Source organism: Oryctolagus cuniculus, chromosome 15 (assembly GCF_051225735.1).
Source record: "Oryctolagus cuniculus isolate XC-2025 breed Fujian yellow rabbit chromosome 15, ASM5122573v1, whole genome shotgun sequence".
NCBI classification, from domain to species: Eukaryota; Metazoa; Chordata; class Mammalia; order Lagomorpha; family Leporidae; genus Oryctolagus; species Oryctolagus cuniculus.
Window position 1 is genome coordinate 93,287,783 of NC_142881.1, and position 10,580 is coordinate 93,298,362.

A 10,580-nucleotide genomic window follows, 5' to 3' on the forward strand; every position below is an offset into this window, starting at 1 on the left:
ACTCATCATGAAGAGTATCAGGGACCTCTGCATCTCCAAGTGTATTTCTTTCTTTTTTTTTAATTTTTTTACAGGCAGAGTGGACAGTGAGAGAGAGACAGAGAGAAAGGTCTTCCTTTGCTGTTGGTTCACCCTCCAATGGCCACTGCAGCCAGCACACCGGGCTGATCCGATGGCAGGAGCCAGGTGCTTATTCTGGTCTCCCATGGGGTGCAGGGTCCAAGCACTTGGGCCATCCTCCACTGCACTTCCCTGGCCACAGCAGAGAGCTGGCCTGGAAGAGGGGCAACCGGGACAGAATCTGGTGCCCTGACTGGGAGTAGAACCCGGTGTGCCCGCGCCGCAAGGCAGAGGATTAGCCTATTGAGCCATGGCACTAGCTCCAAGTGTATTTCTACCTCCCAGCTGTGAACAATGAATAGGGCATCCAACAAATAAACAATGATTCCATACTTCTATGTGGTGCTTCTCTGCTTAACATTGCCTGCTGAAATCTTGTTCCCATATACTTTTACCCGGCATGATTTGTCTTAATTTTTTCCCTTCTCCCAGACAATATTCAACAATTTGCACACTGTGCTCTACATTTGACACACTGACAGCACTTTCTTTTTGTGTGTCTATAAACCTGATAAATTGCTCTAATGATTTTTATTATTTCATCATTGTAAAAATGCCAGTATCATGTTCTTTAATGAGTTTGGCATAACACTGAAAGGTGTTTGACACTGAAGACACTGTTTTTGCTTGCTAGTATTACCTAGATTGGGAGTAGTGATATCCTCTGATTATACCTTCAAAGTGAACTAAAGAGAGCCTAAATTCTAAAACAGGAATAACATTGCTGATAGTGAAAGTGAAGCTGATGAGAAGGAAGACAAGATTGTGCACTCTGGTGGTGTGAGTGAGCTGTTTATGGGTGATCTGTTCCTTATATAAAACCTGCTGCTGCAGGTTTGCCAAGTTATGTACCACTCAGTAACCTTCTTTCACATATCTTTAAGAATTCTGTCTCAAATCTCTCCCTTAATTTCACTTTCACAGTTATGGAAAATAAAGTTTTGAACAAGCTGATGGTTATGGATTTAAATTATTTGCAGAAATTCTGTCTTTCTAATGCATGAATCACTGATGCTGAAAGTTCCCTCTTATCTCTCCCAGCAAGAATCCTTAACGGCCCACACTGCTGCTGGTGCTGTAGAAACTTACAGTGCTGAAGATGTAGTCCAAAATGGAGGCTGTCATGATGAAATTCTCTGAGTGCACTATTTTAATATCAGGCAGCGGGTTAACGCCCTGGCCTGAAGTGCCAGCATCACTTATGTGCGCAGCTTCAAGACCTGGCTGCTCCACTTTTGATTCAGCTCTCTGCTATGGCCTGGGAAAGCAGAAGATGGCCCAAATTCTTGGGCCCCTGCACCCACAAGTGAGACACAGAAGAAGCTCCTGGCTCTTGGCTTCTGATTGTCACAGCTCTGGCCATTACGGCCAATTGGGGAGTGAACCATCAGATGGAAGACCTCTCTCTCTGCCTCTCCTCTCTCTGTGTTACTCTGACTTTTGAATAAATAAATCTTTTTTTAAAAAGTTATTTGGCATATCACCTTTACTATAAAAATCACATCTGAGCAAGGTTTCAGCTCTGGATGCAACAGACTGTCACTGGCTAAGCGGTAATTACAATGTACTGACCTCATCTTGCTGGCAGCAGAACCCACCAGCACAGCCCCTTCTCTGTGCTGACACCACTCCACATGCCCACTGCTCTCCTGCATGCTGCTCTTGAGCTCTAGCCTTTTAGTTTGCAACCAACCAACCACGGTTGGCTGTAATCACACACATCATGCTGCAAATATCACATGTTTGAGAAAGGACTTACTATTACAAGCCCACTGGTGTGTGGGAATGGGGATGGCTGAGCACACCCTGGCACCTGCTGCTAAGAAGTGACACAAAGGGCCCCAGGTCTCAGAGCTTATTCTTTGAGTGTTTACAGCATCTCTTGGTTTGGTTTGAAGAGGTCAATTATTTCTGAGTTTTCAGTCCAGCGATCTGACAGCTACCAAGAAATTAATTCTCCCTTTCCTTAATCAGGCATTTGAAACTTATTAGCAATATGTGTATTTCTTCATCTTTGAATAATGACTACTTCTCTGAAGAAAACAGTGAGAGACACCAGGCAGGTTTTCTCTGGTAGGGTAAATCACACTTAGTAATATATCATTCGAATTAGTAGATCACTTTCCATTTTGACTTAAAGATCCTACCAGTTTCTGCTTACTACGTTGTCTTCAGAACTCTTTCACATTAAATATGACTAATATACATTTCCATATTTTGAAAGAGAGTATAAAAACGTCTCACACTTTTCTTTTCCCTTTTGCAGCAAATAGGCAAAGTCAGTTCAACACACCAGTATGAGAGGGGGAAAAAAACTCAACAAATTAAAATAATATTCAAACCACAGCATTAAGCATATCTACATCCAGCTCAACATCAACATTTATAATATATCAGTAATTTTATCAGATTTTCTCTGTAGGGAAACTTTATTAATATGTTCTGATTATTTACAACTGTACAAGCAAAGCACACTCCCAAAGTGCACATATTTAATACAGTATCAACTATTTGCATTTACAGGATTTTTCAACAATCAGAAAAAAGATCACCTGTTTAAGATCCTTAAGGTATATTACAAAAACTACTGCTACTTCTTGTACTATGGTATGCTTACTCAGTAAAACTAGCAACCAAATATCCACACAGTAACTAAGTAATTCTGACCCACTCATGCCAACCTGGGGTGTCTCCATGAACTCTAAGCTGTCTTATACAAAAGTTAAAGCAAAGTCATTTTCAAGTTTAAATGCAATTCAAGCCTTTAAATATTGGATGGAAATATTTTTTTAAAAATACCTCAGTCTTGTTAAATAACATTTCATGGACTAAACTGTATGGTTGCATGTAGCAGGAAATATTTTAATGTCTGCTGCTTAGAATAATTAAAGAAAAAAATGTTGGGGGCCAGCACCGTGGCTCACTTGGTTAATCCTCCACCTGCAGTGCTGGCACCCCATATGGGCACCGGGTTCTAGTCCTGGTTGCTCCTCTTCCAGTCCAGCTCTCTGCTGTGGCCCAGGAAGGCAGTGGAGGGTGGCCCAGGAAGGCAGTGGAGGGTGGCCCAGCTACTTGGGCCCCTGCACCCACATAGGAGACCAGGAGGAGGCACAAGGCTCCTGGCTTCAGATCGGCATAGCTCTGGTCATTGTGGCCATTTGGGGGGTGAACCAATGGAAGGAAGACGTTTCTCTCTGTCTCTCTCTTTCACTATATAACTCTGTCAAATAAATAAATAAAAGAGAATAATTTTAGGCATTTTAAAACAAAATAATTTGTATTTAAATTTATTATAAACTTGATAACTTTAGTGCATCCTTGTTCTTCAGAAGTACACTTCTAGAAGTGAATCAATGAGACCCTCATCTTGGAGGTAAAAAGAGCAACAATTTTTGTCCTCCACCAGCCAAAGAGGGAAATAAAACCACAAACAGCATCCTCTCACCATTACATAACTTTTAAATGCATGTGCTGATGCAGAGGTTCAGGAAGACATCCTCATGGAGTTAAGATGAGGACTCTTCCGAGAGAGTGCCTGGGGGCAGGGGAACATGGACAGAAATGTGCATGGAGCAGGTGCACTAGGCCAAGAGCCAGAGCAGCCAGCTCACAGGAATCAAAACCATTTCATGATACAACATACTGGCAACATGTCAGTGGCCAACAAAGTATATTTTCATTTAGGTTCTATTCACATGTTTTGAACTGATTTTAGGTAATAGCCACTTGCAATTGAGGGGAGAAGCTGGCTACTTACTGGTAGGATGTCAAAACAGAAAGCTTTCAGGTTTCTCTAGGGTGTGCTCTGCAGGTTCTTTCTGCCCACTGGATCCAAAAAGGCCTATATGTACATTTAGATGTATTTTTAAATGCTAGAATCATTTGTTAACAGTTTAGATGAAAGCACAACTCCCATGCCAGTGTGTCAGTGACCTGACACTGCCAACCCCCTTCCACTTTGAGGCCAAGGCCACCCTTGACAGCCCTCATCATCTGCTGGGGCATCTGAGATACGCACTTGTAGATCAATATTATTTAAAAAAAATAAAGTAGCATAGTTCCCTTAATTTAGAAAACTTCACTGTATATAGCTTGCATTCAGAACCACACAGAGGCTTAATAGAAAACACCAATCTGTTGGGATAAATGCATTTTCTATCCTGAAAAAAATCAGACTTACACATCACCTCCAGTTAAGCACCAACCAAAAATAAGGTTTATATTAATTAAATCCTGAAAAATAGTTTTTTTCAGAGGGGGAGAATCTGACTCACAGAAGAAAAAATAACTTGCAGGCATTCCATGGGGCTCACAGATACTGCAACTGCCTAACCAGCGACTCATTCTCATACTGAGTGGGAAAAGTGTTTCGTTTGTGGCTAATGCAGCTCTTTGCAACCCCTCCCAGACATAGAATTTTTACTGAGGAGACTTGGGGGAGTGTTCTGTCCTCTGTGAAGACACTTTTCAACAGCTGGTGGTGAGGGCCAGTGCCCAGGCTGCTTCCCCTGGTCTTTGGGGACTGTGGGAGTGGACTTGAGGGCAGGGGACTCCCTCTATTTCTACACAGGTGCAGCAAGCTTCTTCTCCTCCTTCCTACAACTGCCAGCACTTGACTTTTGTTCTTTTGGGGGTTGCAGTGGGGAAGAAGGTGGCTCTTTACTCATTCTCTGACAAATCTGGGCTTTCGCAATTCTGTGGCAGCTCCATGCACCTGCTCTGATTTACACGCAGTTGTAGTAAGGACAGAAGGGAGTCTGTCCACACTGTGGGTTTCCCTCTGCTCTTCTGCCACCTTGGGATCCTCAGGTAAATGGGCTAGGGATGGGGATCGTTCATACATTGCTAATACAGCACAAGAAGCCAGCAGTGAGGGCTCTCTGGGGACCACTACAGGAATAGCGTTCCTACTTGCATCTGCATGGAGGCTCCTTTCCTTTGATAATCCTATTACCGAGCTAGAGGGCCTGTTTTCAAACAAGTCCTCTGTCTTCAAATTGCCTGTAGCTCCAGGTAATGGGGGGGAGTTGGACAGCCCCAGTTCTAAGTTTGTAATGGAGGCTTTGGTCGTGTTGGAGACTGAGTTTGGCTGCTTGTAAACTTCTCCTCCCTTTTCTTCCTATAGCCAAAGGAATTTTTCTTGATTCTGGGAGGACACAGTCTGAGTGAAGTCAGGGGAGAGGCTGCAAGCTTGAAGGTTGGAGATGTAAACCCATGTATAAATCCAGTATTTGGAAATAGAGTTACCAAGGGTGGATCGAAATAGCTATGCATTGTTGACAATGTCTGGGGGCAGTCAGGCTGTACAGAGGAAACTGTTGTTGGGGACTGTATACTGGAGGTAAATAAATGACATGTAACACTGCTTTGTATAAAGGTTCATGTAGAGAGACCTAAATCCATTCTTTGGCAAAAATGGGATTATAGCTATTGCCTTTGCTTTTAGCTGCACTTTAATTGGTTTTCCTTGAAAAGTTTTGACTTTTTGCAGATATTTGTAAGCCTGTTGTGCATCAGCTTCTGCTTCAAATGTAATAAATCAATTATCATTATGGGCAAATTCACAGTTAATAAATTTCAGTAAATTATTTCCTTTGAATAGTGCTTCTACTTCTTCCACAGGGGTAGATTCAGATATTTCTCGCAATATTACTATACAATGATTTTGATTTGGCCTTACTTTTTCTCCCTTCTCATCCACCTGGACTAAAGGTAAAGATCTTAGCACTTCAACAATCAAATCCACACTAGTACTGAGTTTCTTGATATGGTCAAGGGTAGCTACCATTGTAATTAGAGCATACTGATCACTATCCATATGTGATGTAAGATACATGGCACTAGCAAGAGTCTCCCTAGATAAGCAGAATTCCAATTCTTTTAAGTACTTCTTGAGAGTCTTCCTGGCTTTCTGGTTGAGATTCATTTCCTCCTGTTTCACTATTTTCAGGTAGAGATTTGTATTCTGCATGATTCAGAGCCAAAGCGCTCATGTCTGTTTTGACTCAGGTAAATCTGGTAATGCTGCATTCTCACGACTTTTGTCACCATCACCACTGACATCCAATCCCTGTGGGCTGCAGTCTGCACCATGGCCGGTGGTCTCCTCCCATGCAGCACTCAAACCGACAGCTGCACTACTTGCTTCCAAATCTAACATGAATCCTCCACACTTTCGCATTAGGGTTTAGCTCCAAAAAGTTAGTTGTTGCTACCTGACTCAAAGCTGGGATGGAACTTGTTTGAGAAGTGGTTTGAGATACAGGACCATTCATCAGATGAGAGCTGTCCTTGCCCTCTTGGCCTCTCTGCCTGCAGTTCAGCCACAACTTTAGCGTCCTGACCAGAAGTCATGGGTTCCACTTGGAGAAGTTTAATGTAAACTTCAGGATGCTGCCAGCACCGCCTGCCCTGCCTGACTGGCATCTGGGGGGGCTCCTTGCTGCAGCCACGGTGCCTGGCGACCACACAACATGCAGGGAGAGCTGAGGAGGGAGACTAGGAAGAGGCTGCACTGCGGCACTAGGCTGGACGCAGGGAGCAAGGGCCGGCATGGGCCGGGTGCAGTGGCGGAAGTGGATTCTTCCCCTTTCGGGCCGAAAATGTCTCAACCTCGAGACTCTGGATCCCCAACACTCCTTCCCTTCGCATGAGAACACACCTAAATAAATCCTTAAAAGGTTGTGTGTGAATCAATCTGGCAGAAATTCACTAAATACCAAGTTGATAGCATCCATCATAGCGTAGATGGGAGACTGAGCAGAGCCCAGCATCGAACCACCGTGCTTCTGATGAGAATACAGGGCCCACATTTTCTCAGAAAGGAACACTGGAGGGACCCAGCTTGAGGTGGGTCAGAGGCAAAAGTGCTAAAAGGATAATAACTGGGCAATCTCAATGAATGGGACTCACTCATGGTATTTCTGTAAGTTTGAAACAATTTCAAAATTCACTACTCTTAAAATGACCAAATTGTGAGACGACAGTATCCACATCATGTTAGTAAAGCAGGAACAGCATCAAATACTATGAAGGCTAAACCTTACCCAATTGCTATTAGGCCGAAGTTGTAAAACTTGTCCCCTTCTAAGCATCTACATGCTTGTGTGGAGACTGCACAAAAAATAGAATAACATTCACAATGCATTTCTTTTTGGGAATATATTTGTGATAGTTTGGAAACAGCTTGATCTTTCTATTTTAAAGGTTTTGAAAACCCTGTTGCTCTTTAAAAATAATTATTTTATTTTTGTACTTGAAAAGTAGAAATGGGGTGTATCTCAAATCTGTTGTTTCACTCCCCAACTTTATGCCACAACTGGGGCAGGACCAAGTTCAAACCAGCAACCTGAAACACAATCTTGGTCTCTACAAGGGTGGCACGGACTCAACTCCTTTAACCCTCATCACTGTCTCTCAGAATGCTCACCAACATGAAGCTGGGACCAGAAGCAGAGCTGGGACCTTTCCCAGGCTCTCTGACATGGGATGCAGGCATCCCGAGCAGTGGTCACACCGCTATGTCAAATGGCCACTCCTTCATTTTTAATTTAGTTTTTATTTGGAAGTCAGAGAGACTGAGAAAGACAAGCAGCAGAAGTCACTCATCTGTTGGCTTACTACACAATGCCCACCACAATGAGGGCTGAATTAGATGAAAGACAGGAGTCGGGAGCTTCATCCAGGTCTTCTACATGGTTGACAGAAATGCTTGGGCCATTATCCACTGCTTTCTCAGACAAACTAGCAAGAATCTAGACTGTAAGAGGAGTTGCCAGGACTCAAACCTGCACTCCAGTATGAGATGCCAATGTCAGAAGGGCAGCTTAACCTATTGAATCACGTGCTAGTCCCTGCATCAATTCACACCAGTGCACTCACCCTACCCTGTATATATTCAAAGAATGCAAAGTTGGACCTCCCCTCCCTTTCCTTATTATAAAAGCCTCAGTCCTGCTCCACCTCAGAAGAACCACGGTTCAGTTTAAACTGAATCTGTCTCCCAATTTGCAATCCTATTCTGCATCTGAAAAACATCTCTCTGATTTTATTTTGATCTCATTTATGACCATTTGCTTTATATAATCCAGGACTCTCTGGTCTTGTCTCCATGCCTACTGGCAGATTTGAGAAAATGTTTTATGATATGTATTTTCACTTCCCTTGGGTGAATACCTGAGGGTTAAAATGTTAGATAAGTGAATGCTACATTTTTTTCCCTAAAAACTCTTCATTGAATTAGAATCCATATGACTTACTGCTTATAAAAGATGTTCTTCAGAATCACATCCTCTACAGCTTTCCCTCAGATGTCTCAAGCAGGGCCTGAACTTCCTTGGTGACATCCATAATCATATCCTTGAATGTGACTAACTCCTAAAATATGGACATCCTTGCTCAGTCAAGGCCATCTATCCCAGTGTCTAGAAAGAAGGTCATAACTGTACCAAAGGGGTGGCTCTAAGGATAGAAAATTTAAACCATGGTTGGGATTACCCTCAAGTATTTCCCTGTGCTGGCCTTCCATGTGTCTTTCCCACACAATCACTGGGATATGTACACAATCTGAACAATCAGTGATTTCAATATATGGGAGTGCATAGCTATGCTGTGCACCTGTAGATGTCTGAGTAAAGTGGGAAATTATACATGATTATAAATTTTTGAACTTAAGAATACAAAACTATTTCCTTATCAGTTTCAAATGCATCTCCTAACTCATTATGAGACAGCTAAGCATGAATTAATTCTGACATATCAAATATGACCATGAGTTAACTATTCTCTGATATGAACATTAGGTTTCTCCACAAAATGACTGAACCTTGGAAGAGGCAAAGTGCTAGAGTATATGGTGTTTCTTATGTAACAAATAATAAATGGGATTTACATCTCTTTGTGTTAAGGTGGAGAGGATGATGAAACAGTGACCAGCACTATTCAGATTGAACAGTTGAAATACAAAACCTGGGGTTCAACAGGTGCAGCTTTTTCACCTCTATCTCCGTCATGCTCACTGTCACAAATAAGAAGCAGTTCCGGACAGGTCGGATTCCTGAATTGCTGCAATATGATGGTCTTAGCCTGATTTCTTCTGTGGTGAGGACTCCCTTCTCTCCTCTTTGGAGTTTCCAATCATCAGTTATCATTTTCCTTTTATCTGTTACTATTATTATTTACTTATTTGAGAGGCAGAGTTTTAGACAGAGTGAAGAGAGAGGCAGCTCTTCCATCATCTGGTCCATTTCCCAAATGGCCACAATGGCCAGAGCTGGGCCAATCCCAAGCCAGGAGCCAGGATCTCCTCTCAGACTCCCATGAGTGCAGGGGCCCATGCACCTGAGCCATCTCCACTGCTTTTATAAGCCATTATCAGGGAGTTTGATTAGAAGTGGAGCAACCAGGACACCAACCAGTGCCCATATGAGTACCACAGGAGGAGGATTAACTTCCTATGCCATAGTGCCAGACCCATCTCCTTGTCTCTTAATCCAGTCTATCTGCTAAATGGGAAACAGAATATTTCCAGTTTAATGTCATCTCAACAGTCATTCAAAAAATTGTCATGTAACATTATTTTTTTATTGTTACGTGCCTTTTAAATCTATTGCCAGGGGGCCAGCATTGTGGCATAGTGGGTAAAGAATGCCTGTGACACCAGCATCCCTTATGGGTGCTCGTTCAAGACCTAGCTGCTCCAATTCCAATTCATCTCCCTGCTAATATGCCCAGAAATACAGTGGAGGATGGTCCAGGTGCTTGGGCCCCTGTACCATGTGAGGGATCTGAAACTCCTGACTCCTGGTTCCAGCCAGAGCATTGTGGCCATTTGAGGTGTGAAACCGTAGAAAGAAGATCTCTCTCTCTCTCTCTCTCTTTTTCTCTGTGTAACTCTGACTTTCAAATAAATAAATATTTTAAAAAATCTTAAATCCACAAATAAAAATAAATAAAATACTCTTCATATATTGTATGTATTTTAAAAATATGGATAAGAGCCAGCAGGTCTAGTAGTTACATGCCTGAATCCTACATTACAGTGCATAAGTTTATATCTTCATCCAGAACCATACTCCAGTTTCCTGTTACTGCAGGCCCTGGAAACCAATGGTGATGGTTCAACTAACTGGGTTCCTATGACCCATTTGGGAAACCTATATAAAGTCCTTACCCCACCTTAAGTATTGGCACAATCTTGACCATTGCAGATATTTGGGGAGTGGACCAGTGACAGGGAGCTTTAAGCCTAATAGTTGATTTTATTCTGCAGCCAATCTTTTACAACTACCTTGATACACAGAAATCTTTTCAAAACCAGACCATCCCTGAAATCTTCAGTTTGCATGCTCACACGCTGATGCTTAGGTGTTCAAATATCTAATTTGGTCACAGTAGTCTGGATAACCAAGGTTACATGCTGGGGTGTGCAAATGAAAGGAAAAACAGGACATGGGGTCTCT

At 42.6% G+C, this 10,580-nt stretch overlaps 1 pseudogene; it reads right to left on the reverse strand.

Annotated features, from left to right (window-relative positions):
- Positions 1 to 4,499: 4,499 nt before the first annotated feature.
- On the reverse strand, positions 4,500 to 6,474 carry LOC103345786 (la-related protein 4B pseudogene; annotated as a pseudogene).
- Between the last annotated feature and the right edge of the window lie 4,106 nt (positions 6,475 to 10,580).